Raw genomic sequence first — 12010 nt, 5'->3', positions numbered from 1 at the left:
ACACACACAGACACACAGACACACAGACATTGTCAGATTGTAGCTCAACTGAAGTTGAGAATAAAAATTATTTCGTTTTAGATGGATAACTATTGTAGAACTTCATAATTCTGCAATACCGATGTTCAAATTATTTAAGAGTACAGTTTTCAAAGAGTTTTATTCATTATTTTGAGATATAGTAAGGGGCATTCCTTAGGACCAACAATTTCTGGAGTGGAATGTTATGACATTGTAAGCCTTCCGATCACTTTATATACTCGCTCCGCCTCGTTTTCATGTCAACATGATTTTTCAGACCTTTATTCTGAAGCAATGAGAAATGCTTTCAATTTGAAATTTTGAGAAGATGCTCACTTCAATACAAACTTCCTGTTTAAGAAAAAATATTTTAGAAATTCAAAGTTTGAGTTTATGTTATGTTTCAGGAAATGTCTATTAAACATTTTTTAGAAAAAAATGTAAAGTTTTGGAATTTTTTTTATTTTCAAATTTGAAAATAATTTTTTTAAGATTGAAAAACTTTTTTTGAAAGGGAATCGATTTTTTTGCAAAAAAAGCTTGATTTTTGACAATTAGTACACAAAATTTGCACAGTTTTTGCACTTATTACATTTGGGTGTCGGTGTACTAACTGCATTTTGAATTTTGAAAATGGACCACCACCTTACTAAGTGTCATTGGTGTCATGTACTAACTGCTTGACTTTAGGCGTACAAACTTTCACAAGCAGAAACTTTTGTCACGGGTTCTGAGGAATAGCGCCCTTCTAGGGTACTGATGTCCTGATTATATTCATCACTTTTACTAATGTTTTTAAACTCATTTTTATGTGAACGTTAATGGTCGTTTATCAAATTAGTTTTATTGAGTGATATTTCGACCTCATTTAGCGAAGGTCACCCGACTAATGGAAAAAATAAAAAGTTACAAATTGTAACGTCGAAAATTGACGTCAGTTTCAAAGCAATGAATTCTCCCTAAGATAAGAGAGCATTTGGGTTTGTAATTAAGTCGACGATCGTCGTTATTAAGACCATGTTCATTACGTGGCGTCGTTTCCCGGAACTGAATGCTTTTCTTTACTCTCACTTTTCGGTCAAATCTCTTATCCTCGATTTTTAAAGTTGAAACATTATCCCAGTCAAATCCTTCCTTACCAAGTTTTTACGTGGAAAGAAACACCAGAACAATTTGTAACTTTTTATTTTTTCCATTAGTCTGGTGATGACCTTCGCTATATGAGGTCAAAATATCACTCAATAAAAATAATATGATGAACGACCATTAAAATGTTTTCAATAATTGTCACTCTTACTAAAATTTATATTTAGCAAAGTTTATGCAAATGGAAATGTCTTCACCACAGAAATGTCGTTGAAGGATTTTGTTACAAAGAAGCTTCAATCATGTCAGAAAGGTATGCACTTGCTCTGAAACGTGACACTGGATTTTTAGCAGGAGGATCAAGCAATTACCATGCTCTACTGTGACTATAAGGCGTGGCTGAAGTTTCAAGTAAATTGAAGAAGAGACCAATTATTGAACGTAGTTAAACCTAGTCTAATTCGATCGTCAAGGGACCGAAATTAGATGAGTTGATGATTCATGCAACGAATTCTACATACTCTCGGGTACCTAATAGCCGGGGGGTTTGGAATAAGCAGGGGGGTTGGAAAAAATCTCAAAATTTAATAAGCGGGGGGGGGGGGGTTGGAATAAAAATGTCCTGGGTGGAAAATGTGAAAAGGAGGCTGATACAGCAGAATTAGGGCAAAAGAGGGAACTTTCAAAAAAAAATTTCCCAAAATCAATAAGCGGGGGGGGGGGTTGGAATAAGAATGTCCTGGGTGGAAAATTTTCGAAAAATTAATTAGCGGGCCCCCCGGCTATTAGGTACCCGAGAGTAGAGTAACATCAACAAGAACAACAACATCAATTCTTTAATTGACATCCATTTCATCTTTCCATTATTTCTGAATCAAAAGTTTACCTGAAAATAGATGGCAAAGTGATGCAAAACAGACACGCTACCCAGGGGAGGGGGCACTTTGGCAAAATTGGGTACGGTTGGTCTTGCTGGTCAGGATCCTTTTTTTAGGGTCTGAAGATATCTGGCAGGGTCTTTAATTTACTAATTTGGTGAACGTCTAAATTTTGATGATTAGTTGTACATGCTGAAATTCCTGAATAATTGTTCCCAAATGCTACTTATACAAGACTAACTTCCCCAATTTCATTTCCACTTGATATAACAAAATTGTGGTATAAGTTCATTAAAAACATGCAACTGGTTTTATTTTAGTATTTGCAATGTATGCAGATGCCAAAGTTGATGATGCCGGTGTTGAAATCGTGCAGGATTTGGAAGATGAACCTGACATCGATTCGATCGAACTGTTTGGTGAATTTTTGTTCCAAAGGTAAATAACCCGGTTAATCTGAAGCCAATCATGAGTTTTCGATGACTTTCATACATATTTTAACATGTCAACTTTTATTAATGATACTTTATTGTCATTCTTTTTCTTTTTAAGGTTATCGACAAAACAAGCAATTGAAAACAGTGAGACTTCTGTAAGTACATTTCAAGATTTATAAGTCAAAAAAAACAACACCACAGTAGGCTACAGCTAGGAAATAGGGAAAAACCTAAAGTCCCCAAAATCCCCAACTTACTTTTTTCATATGATTCTTGCATCACTGATATTCATGTGACCTTATTAATTAGGCTCTCTCAATATTTTGTCCTCAATATGTTATTCTTGTTCCAAGCCTCTCTTATTCTAGATCAATAATTTATAAGCGAATTTATAATAACGAATTAAAAACTGATCTTGATCTTGCTTTTAGCTCGTACGCTCCAACAATGACAATAACAACAACAACAACAACAGCAACATTAACAGTATGCAAGGAGGTATTTAGATTATATTTTTTCAAAATGCTATGAACTCAGGGGGGTACCGAGGCAGGGTACTAACCCAGAGGGTACTAACTTGATTTTTTACTCAAAAAAGTACTTTTTTAGTACTTAGTACTTTTTAGTACTACCTACCCATATTTAGTACCAGGGGGGGGGGTCGGTACTAAAATTTCAGACATCATGACTTTTGGTAGCGTGGTCGTATTACAAAAAAGGCCTTAAAGCATTTTAGTACTATGTGTACTAAAATCCCAAATTAGGTGGGGTCTTCAAGAAATTTAAGAAAAATATTAGTACATGAGTAAAAATCACCAAATTTTTAGGAAATTCAACTATTCACCAAGCATTTTAGGCAAAATGAAAAAAATAAAAACTTTTTATATAAGATTTAAACACCCCTGTGTCACAAATTAAGCTACAATTTTGTCACCGGTGGAAAAATACCCTTAAATTTCAGCCCCACTGGGAAATAAATTGACTTTGATTTCATCCCCACTCGAAATCCATGTTAAAAAATTGCACTCCAAAACCACCCCCATTGGGTTTTTTAACCTTCGAACAATAGAATTTCTATCCCATAGCATTTCAATAGGAATTTTTATCCCCACTGAGAAAAAAGGTTCCACCGGGGCTGTGAAACAGGGGGTATTTAATGTTCTGCTTTTATATACTAAGGAGAAAAAAATGTTTTCGTATTTGATACTTTGTTTTTGTAAAGAACTATAGATATAACTGGATAGAAAAGAAATAGCAAGCTGTAAATTAGAGGTGAAAAATAACCAATCAATTTTTGCAATAACTAAAGTAGAGCAGAGCAAAAGTGTCTTGACTGTTTCTGAGTCTTTATCTAGAATAGAGAGAGTTAGTACCCATATTTTGCTGTAACAAACAGGACACCACCCCTAAAATCTTAAATTTTACAGTTTAGACCAGACTGAAAATTGACAGATAATCCAAGTAAACTTCTTGACCATTTTGGAAGTTTTGTCTTCAAAAAAATCAAAAAACCTCTGCACTATTTTCGCAGTAAAATCAATTTGGAAAGAGCTTTTTCTGTTATACCGGAAAAGACTTGTGATGACGTCATCAAAAAACTTAACTTAACCCTCATAACTTGATTGGAAAATGTTCAAGGCATGTTTTGCACCTCAATTTTTTCAGACTTTTATGCTCTCTCCGATGGAACCATCAGAGTTTCTAAAAAAATAATTTTTTGCCTAGCCATCTGATGACGTCAGAACAGAAGGCCAGATGACGTAATCAAGTGAGTCTGCTTAAAATTAAGTTTCCCACTCCCGAATGGTCATCTGTGCCAAATGTCAGCCTTTTATTATCATTTGTTGAGTTTATAAAGTGTTTTTATTGATGTCATTAGCATTATTTTGTGCTAACAGCCCTCACTATACGTTCTGATTTATCTACGAATTCCTCATTTCCAAATTTCAATTCATATAATAGAATTTGATGACATTATTGGACGACTGGAAGCACGATTGTCCTTGATCGAAGGCCAAGCGGAATTAAAAGCAGATATTTTTAAATGGGCGCATCATACCATGATGCAGGATATCAAAAGAAGAAATGGAATCGGTGGATTGACACGGGGTGAAATGGTGTCGAATCTGCATATGATTCTGAGCGGGAATCCTGGCACCGGAAAAACAATGATTGCCAGATGTTTAGCAGGTATTCTTCTTTCAACTTCTGTATTTGCCTATATATAGTGCTTGTATATAGTGCTTCTTGTTCTAATTTTCAGCAATTTTCAGTTGAAATTTCATCCAAATTCAGGATATTCCAAATTCTTTGCTAAATACTGCTTGAAATGGCAATTTGCCCAACAATGATATAGGCAACGTTGATTTTCTGACGGCCGATTGAATTTAAAAGTTTTTTCAATGGTATTTCATGCTACAATAATACCAACAGTTAAGAAATTTTACTTGAAATTCTTGAATTTCACAGGGTCTGTACCAACAATTTTGACCTATTCTATTCGCGTCCTTTGTGAGCCAAGGGCTAAAATTTTCCAACAAATTCGACTTGCACTTTTTCTATAAGCGTTAAGTTTATCGGCCTTTATTCGTAAACGTCAACCAGAATTAGAGATGAAATGAAAAGTAATTCTCAAGTTGATTGTTGGCCCAGCGCTAAGCGAGTGGGCCTTTCATTTGCAACGTTCTGTTCGTACGTGTGTGTGTGTGTCTGTCCGGGTCCGTTTTGGTAGAAACGGCGCTTAAAACCAGTACCACACTTCTTAATTTTGGCGTCTTAAAAGCAAAGAGCTCGCCAAAGTCGGATACTGGCTATGAAAGATATATTCTCTGATTTCGCGCTCCGTAAACAAACAACGTTTGCACAAAAACAAAAAAAGATGGCGGTCGAAGCGAGAGTAGGCTTTAGACTTTCTAGACCATTTTCTTTAAATATATTTGGTCAAGAGACTTTCAAATCGAACAAAATTTGTAGTGAATTTGCTTTGTAAACCTTTTTTCAAACATTTTGCCAAATCTTCTAGTCTTTGCTCAAGTTTTCATGAAGTTTTATGAGTGATAATTTAATTTCATAAACATAAAATTCTACCTCAAGAGTATTGCTGTCTTTTTTCTTTCTTGTTTTTTAAAAGACTTTATTTTTAGTAAATGGCTTCGATATCAAAAACAAATAAAGATGGAGTTACAGTAGATTACAAATACAAATCATGAAATAGTTTATCAAATTTGGTTGTAAAGTGTGTGGTGTGATTGGATAGAGTTAGAGATTGGTGGTGATGGGTTTTTAGTGTTGCAGGACGCAGGATTTATTTAAAATTAACACATTTTGTTGTCGCTTCAATTTGAATGATGGAAGCCATTACTGGATTTTGACAATTTGACAACCTTGGACAACTGAACTGTGCTGGACAATTTTTTATGTTGGGGCGATTCCATTTTTCAAGATACCAACTATGGTTTTTATTGAGATAACTTTTTTTGGATGAATATTCAAATTGATTTATGGCAAACCAGTGGATTTCTACAAAACATTACTGAAAGATGATACAATTTCCAATAGTCGTTTTTAGGCAATCACAATGGTCTAGGCCGTTCGTAAAAAATAGCTTGGTTCCCATCACCGAACCGACCCTATTTTTTTTTTAAAGTAAAAGGAGTCGAAGGGACAGGAAGCGGTTTTGGCGCTGCTCAAATGTCATCATCAACCTCCCCCATTACAAACTCTGAGCGATGTAGCAAGCGGCGTTTGAGCGGATTTCCATCCAAATTTACTCCGAAATCCAGCTTTGTATGGATTTTTTCCCGATTTTCATTTTTTGGACCAAATGGAACCACTCTGGCTATAAGAACCTGGGGCTTAATTTTTAGAGAATGGTTTTTAAAACAACCTGGTGGATGAAGATACTGTCGCATGATATTTTTGAGCATAAATTTTTAACCCCGACCGACCCACTTTTTCAAAGTTGGGGTGACGGGAACAAACTATTTTTTACTAACGGCCCTATTGAATATAACTAATTACTACAGACTGTCACGTTCGCCTAAAGCTCCCCATAATTAGTGACAAAAATATTACGTAATAGATTAACGACATGATAACCTGGTGCCTTACAACAACAGAACTTTCCTGGCACTTATTCGGGATCCTTCCGCTGCTTTTATCTGATAAACTGGCAAAGATAGTTGTTCAGCTGTGTATTAATGCCTAGACAATGGTGTGTTGCCTTGGAAATGACCGCCTAACTAATTATTTTGATTGAGTACGTACTTCAACTTTTTACCTAAACTTGGAAAAAACTGTTTTTTTTACCTCATCAAGTCGCACAAATCAAGTTGCATATAAATGAAAGGCTTTTATAATATGATAATCACAGTTAGGAGCTATCTTCCCAAGTTTGGGCAAATGAAATTTGGATTTAAACCTGCAAGCCATCAGAAGGAAAGTTTTGAAGAGGTTTTTCTTTCGAATTAACTGACGTCAGCATTGTGCAGGGTGATTGTTTTTGCTGAATTGTGCTGACGTCAGCAAAGTTTGAAAAAAGATTTTTGTCGAGTTTTTTTCTTTTGATATTTTGCAACTTTGCTTCAAAGCTATGGCTAGTGGTAATTAAGTAAAAGTAACAAAAGATTGGAACATGCTGTTTGACCGAATTTGCCTAAATTTCATAAAAATGACTCAAAACGATGTAATTTGAACGATGTAATTTGTGCCTGACAGAGAAATATCACATTATGACGTCAGAACTTGACCTGATTAATAAACGTTCGGAATTAGTATCAAAATGCCGTCATTTAAATAAATTTCTACTGAAAAACTTCAAAGCAGTCCCACCGGACTAATGATAGAATTTTTATGCATTCCTTTTATCTACCTTTTATTACCCTTTTATACGAACATCAATTTTTTATCGCACCAATTATTTCAACTTTTTAACATTTTTTAGCTTTTTAAATGAGAATTTCAAAACAGATTCATTTTATTTGTACATTTGACAAGTGCAGTAAGCATGAAACTCGGAGTAGTGTACTATTTACTTTGTTTATGATGAAAGATAACTTTTAAAATTTAAAATTTAAAAATGACTTTCTTAAATTCGGAATTTAATCGTATTTAGTAAACCAGTGAACAAAAGACCACCAACATTTTTATATGTTTTACTAGGTTATATTCTTTTCATTACGTTTTAATAGTCATTCTTCATAATATAAATTTAAGAAACAATATTTCGACCTCCTTCGTGGAGGTCTTCATCAGGTTTAACAAACGTTCGGTTGAGATCATTGATTTGACGTCAGATGACATCAATGCAATCATGCAATGAACTCAACCTGATGTGCGAAAGCATTGGTTTCCAGAACCTTGACGTCACATACTGACCATCGTCTAGATTTAGACCATGTTCACTATGTGGCGCCGTCTTACGGAACTGGATCTCCAATATATTATAATAGGTTATATTGTGCTCTAGAATTGATTTGAAGTTTTACCACTGGCACCCTATCTTTATCTTTCGACCTCTCATCTCTCTCTACTTTTGATACCTTTAATCAGTTTCAAGTTTTTAATTTTTTTCATCGGGCTGGGCCTTCACGCCGCTAGGCTTCTTGTTTCTAATTAAAATACATGCTGCAATACAAAAATAATTTTTGTAAACAATGAAAGCTTCTAAAGTTCTCTTTTGTTCAAGAAATCCTGTTTCTGGGTTTCTAGTGGACAAGAAAATCGCCTCGACGTTACAAATCGCCCCGCTGTGGGGGTTTGGTATGGGCTAAGTTAAAGCATCGCAGGCTGAAATGCCAAAATTCTTAAATCCCTAACATAGTACAAAGACTGAGTTGGAATAAGCAGGGGGTTGGAAAAATCTTTGATAAGGACGATGTTAGCTTTTTCAGCCATCACCACTTATTTAAATTCAAGTAATGCATGAAGCTTTTTCCATTTTTACTTCAGACATTTTGTATGAGGTTGGAATCCTCGAATCAGCCGACATCGTCGAAGTCCAGAAAGACAATATCGTCTCAAGCTATGTCTCTGATACACCAAAGAGATGCAAAGAAGTGATTGAGTCCGCCTTTGGGCGAATCATGTTTATAGATGAAGCATATCAGCTATGTTCGAAAAAGGAAGGTGAGAAAAACCATTCCTATGAAGCATTGGATACTATCATGAGATATATGAATCCACCTGTACAGCCAGATGTCAGATACCCCATATTCATTTTTGCTGGATATCCGAAGGATATGGACAGATTCCTCGATAGTGTAAATCGCGGAATTCGACGGCGCATCAAAGAGAGGTTTGAATTTAAAGATTATTCCCCCGAGGAGTTATCAAAAATAACTTTAAACAAAATGCTTCGTCAAAAGCTCAACATTCCTTATGGAGTTGAGAAAGATTTGATTCACGGTTTTAGACTGATACCACAAACTGTAAGGTCCGAACATAACGCTTCGCTTTGCGAAGATCTGTACAAATTGGTCGTAGTTCAGCAAGAAAAGCGCTTGCCTTTCAATTCAACAGTTGATGAACTTAAAAGTTATTCAAAAGAAGATTTCACAGAGGGAGTGAACTCCCTTGTTAAGAAATTTGTGAAGCAAATCCAGCATCAAGACGTTTGGTTGCACATTCCAGGAGTGGGGATTGTTCCTGGTTCGCCCATTACACCGGCAAAATTTTGATTTACATTGACTTTTCTTATGTTTGTTTTTAAAAAAGATGTTTTTGAGAAAAAAATTTAATTTTGTTTTTAAAAAGATGTTTTTATTTGTTTTTTAAATTTGTTTTTCAAAGAAGTTTTTAATTTGTTTTTAAAATGGTTTTTAAAGGATGTTGTATTTACTAGTTATGCTTTAATCGGATTAGATTTCACGAATGAACTTGAAAATTGCAAAAACCTAATTATAGGATTACTATAGAGTAGTTTTTGCCCTAAATATACGATTATTGAAAAAATGTGGGTCTGCTATTTCGCGTGTTTTCACGGGTATTGGCGAGATTTTTGGGTATAACTGTTTTTTAATTTTCATCAATCCTTTAGTTTTAGCTCGGCATTCGGAGTAACTGCCGTCGTTAATTACTTTTTATCATTGCTGGGGGCATCGCTCAAGGAAATTCGGAGTGTCAAGTGGACATTTTTAGTCGCCCATTAATCTAAAGAATGAAAGTCCGAAGTCTCAGTTTTGTTGATAATTTTTTTTGATATATGATATAGATGTCACCTTGCTGACTACTGATTAATTTTATTGAATCAGTTTATTATTAACTTTTGTTACCTATTTTTTTATGTACATATGTACAAATTTACATTTTTATGCTTATCAAAAAAGACAAGAGATTTAGATACTAGATACTAAATTGATTTTACGATGTAATATTTATCAAAAAGGATACGATATTTAGTTATGATATTATACTTAAGGCGTACAAACTTTCGTGAATTCGAGGGACTTTCAGAATGGCCTTCAACAGGCTAAAAATATGCTGAAAATTAGATTTTTATTACAATTTCGAAGCATAGATTTTTCCAATTTTTAAACAGTTTTGCGTGAGCATAAACTATCGCGAATTGCCCTGATATTTTTTGAAAAATTTCAAAAACAAAAAATTAACTTTTGGCGTACAAACTTTCGTGAATTCGAGGGACTTTCAGAATGGCCTTCAACAGGCTAAAAATATGCTGAAAATTAGATTTTTATTACAATTTCGAAGCATAGATTTTTCCAATTTTTAAACAGTTTTGCGTGAGCATAAACTATCGCGAATTGCCCTGATAATTTTTGAAAAATTTCAAAAACAAAAAATTAACTTATGCGGAAACTGCCATAATTCGCGAAAATTTCTGCTCGCGAAAGTTTGTACGCCTGAAGTATGAGATTTTATTTGTTTACCAAAAAGGACATGTTATTATTTAGTTAAAATATTTTGAGGATTGATTTTATTAGATCAGCTTTGTTTTATATCTTATGTTTCTTACTGCATTGATGATTAATTTACTTTATCATATTGAGAAAAGATGTAAACCAATGTATATGAATGGTACCATATTCTTTTTTTTAATTTACTGGTCCCTTAAATTGGGGCACTTCTTGTCATTTCTCCTTTTAACTCTTTGCTTCTACATTTAGAGAATCTTATTTGATCTTTTTGGGCCTAAATTGAGCCTTTTGGTTGCTTATTTTTTGGGTCATTTTGAAGCCTGAGCCCTTAGCAGCTCGGTTGCTTATATAAAATGTGTGCCTTAAGAGAACTACTTTTCGCGGATTTAGGTGTCTACCGCGAAAATTAGTTCCCCGAAATGCAAAAACGACTTGAAATCCATAAAAGAACTTAGGCAAAAAGTGGGCGTATACCGCTAGCGCACCCTTGCACCGCGAAAAATAGTATAAAGCCCCAAGTAAATCCTTAATCCCATAAGTGAAACCTCAAGAACTGCCGATTTTACCGACAAATTTAATGATAGAGGTTTCTTTGTTTTCGAATGGAACACTTTTAGAGATCTGGCGGTTAATTTTACTTACAATCCGGTCTTTTGTGAAAAAAGTGTGACGGGAACGCGTTCCAACTTTCTCGAGTCGAATGCTACGTGAATTTATGACTGAATGGTCTGCTATCCCACTTTTCCCAATCACGTACCCACCAAGACCAAGCGCTTTTTATTATATTATTCCAAATAGCGCTCACGTCCATCAGGAAAATTAACTCTTGTAATTTTGCGCATTTTTTCAGTATCTTAGTTCCGTTTTAATTGGGTTCCGGGGCAGGGTGGCATTCTCATGTAACGATTCCTCGTTATTATCATTAAAAAGACTAGGGAAGGAAGAGAAGTTCCCTCTTTTGCGATAAATTTCAACATCGCAACTCTTTCATTATTTCATAATTTTAACTTCGCAGTTTTTTCAAAATTCTAACTTCGCAACTTTTTTGTCAATTTCTACTTCGCAACTTTTTCAAAATTTTAACTTCGCAACTTTTTTGTCAATTTCTACTTCGCAATTTTTTCAAAATTTTAACTTCGCAACTTTTTTGTCAATTTCTACTTCGCAACTTTTTCAAAATTTTGAATTTGCAACTTTTTCAAAATTTTAACTTCGCATTTTTTTTGTCAATTTCTACTTCGCAACTTTTTCAAAATTTTAACTTCGCATCTTTTTTGTCAATTTCTACTTCGCAACTTTTTCAAAATTTAAGTTCGCAACTTTTTCAAAATTTTAACTTCGCAACTTTTTTGTCAATTTCTACTTCGCAACTTTTTCAAAATTTAAGTTCGCAACTTTTTTGTCAATTTTAACTTCGCAACTTTTTTGTCAATTTCTACTTCGCAACTTTCTCAAAATTTTAACTTTGCATTTTTTTGTCAATTTCTACTTCGCAACTTTTTCAAAATTTTAACTTCGCATCTTTTTTGTCAATTTTAAGTTCGCAACTTTTTCAAAATTTTAACTTCGCATCTTTTTTGTCAATCCTAGTTCGCAACTTTTTTGTCAATTTCTACTTCGCAACTTTCTCGAAATTTTAACTTCGCATCTTTTTTGTCAATTTTAAGTTCGCAACTTTTTTGTAAATTTTAAGTTCGCAACTTTTTTGTCAATT

At 34.3% G+C, this 12010-nt stretch overlaps 1 protein-coding gene across 2 annotated transcripts in view; it reads right to left on the bottom strand.

Annotated features, from left to right (window-relative positions):
• The window catches only part of LOC136809756 (cytosolic purine 5'-nucleotidase-like), a 42848-nt gene that overhangs the window by 16917 nt on the left and 13921 nt on the right, over positions 1-12010 (bottom strand). The window lies entirely within an intron of this gene.

This window comes from Clytia hemisphaerica, unplaced genomic scaffold (genome assembly GCF_902728285.1).
Source record: "Clytia hemisphaerica strain Z4C2 unplaced genomic scaffold, Clytia hemisphaerica genome assembly, whole genome shotgun sequence".
Classification (NCBI taxonomy): Eukaryota; Metazoa; Cnidaria; class Hydrozoa; order Leptothecata; family Clytiidae; genus Clytia; species Clytia hemisphaerica.
Note: the sequence above shows the minus strand (reverse complement) of the source record. Positions and strands in the feature narration are given on the sequence as shown.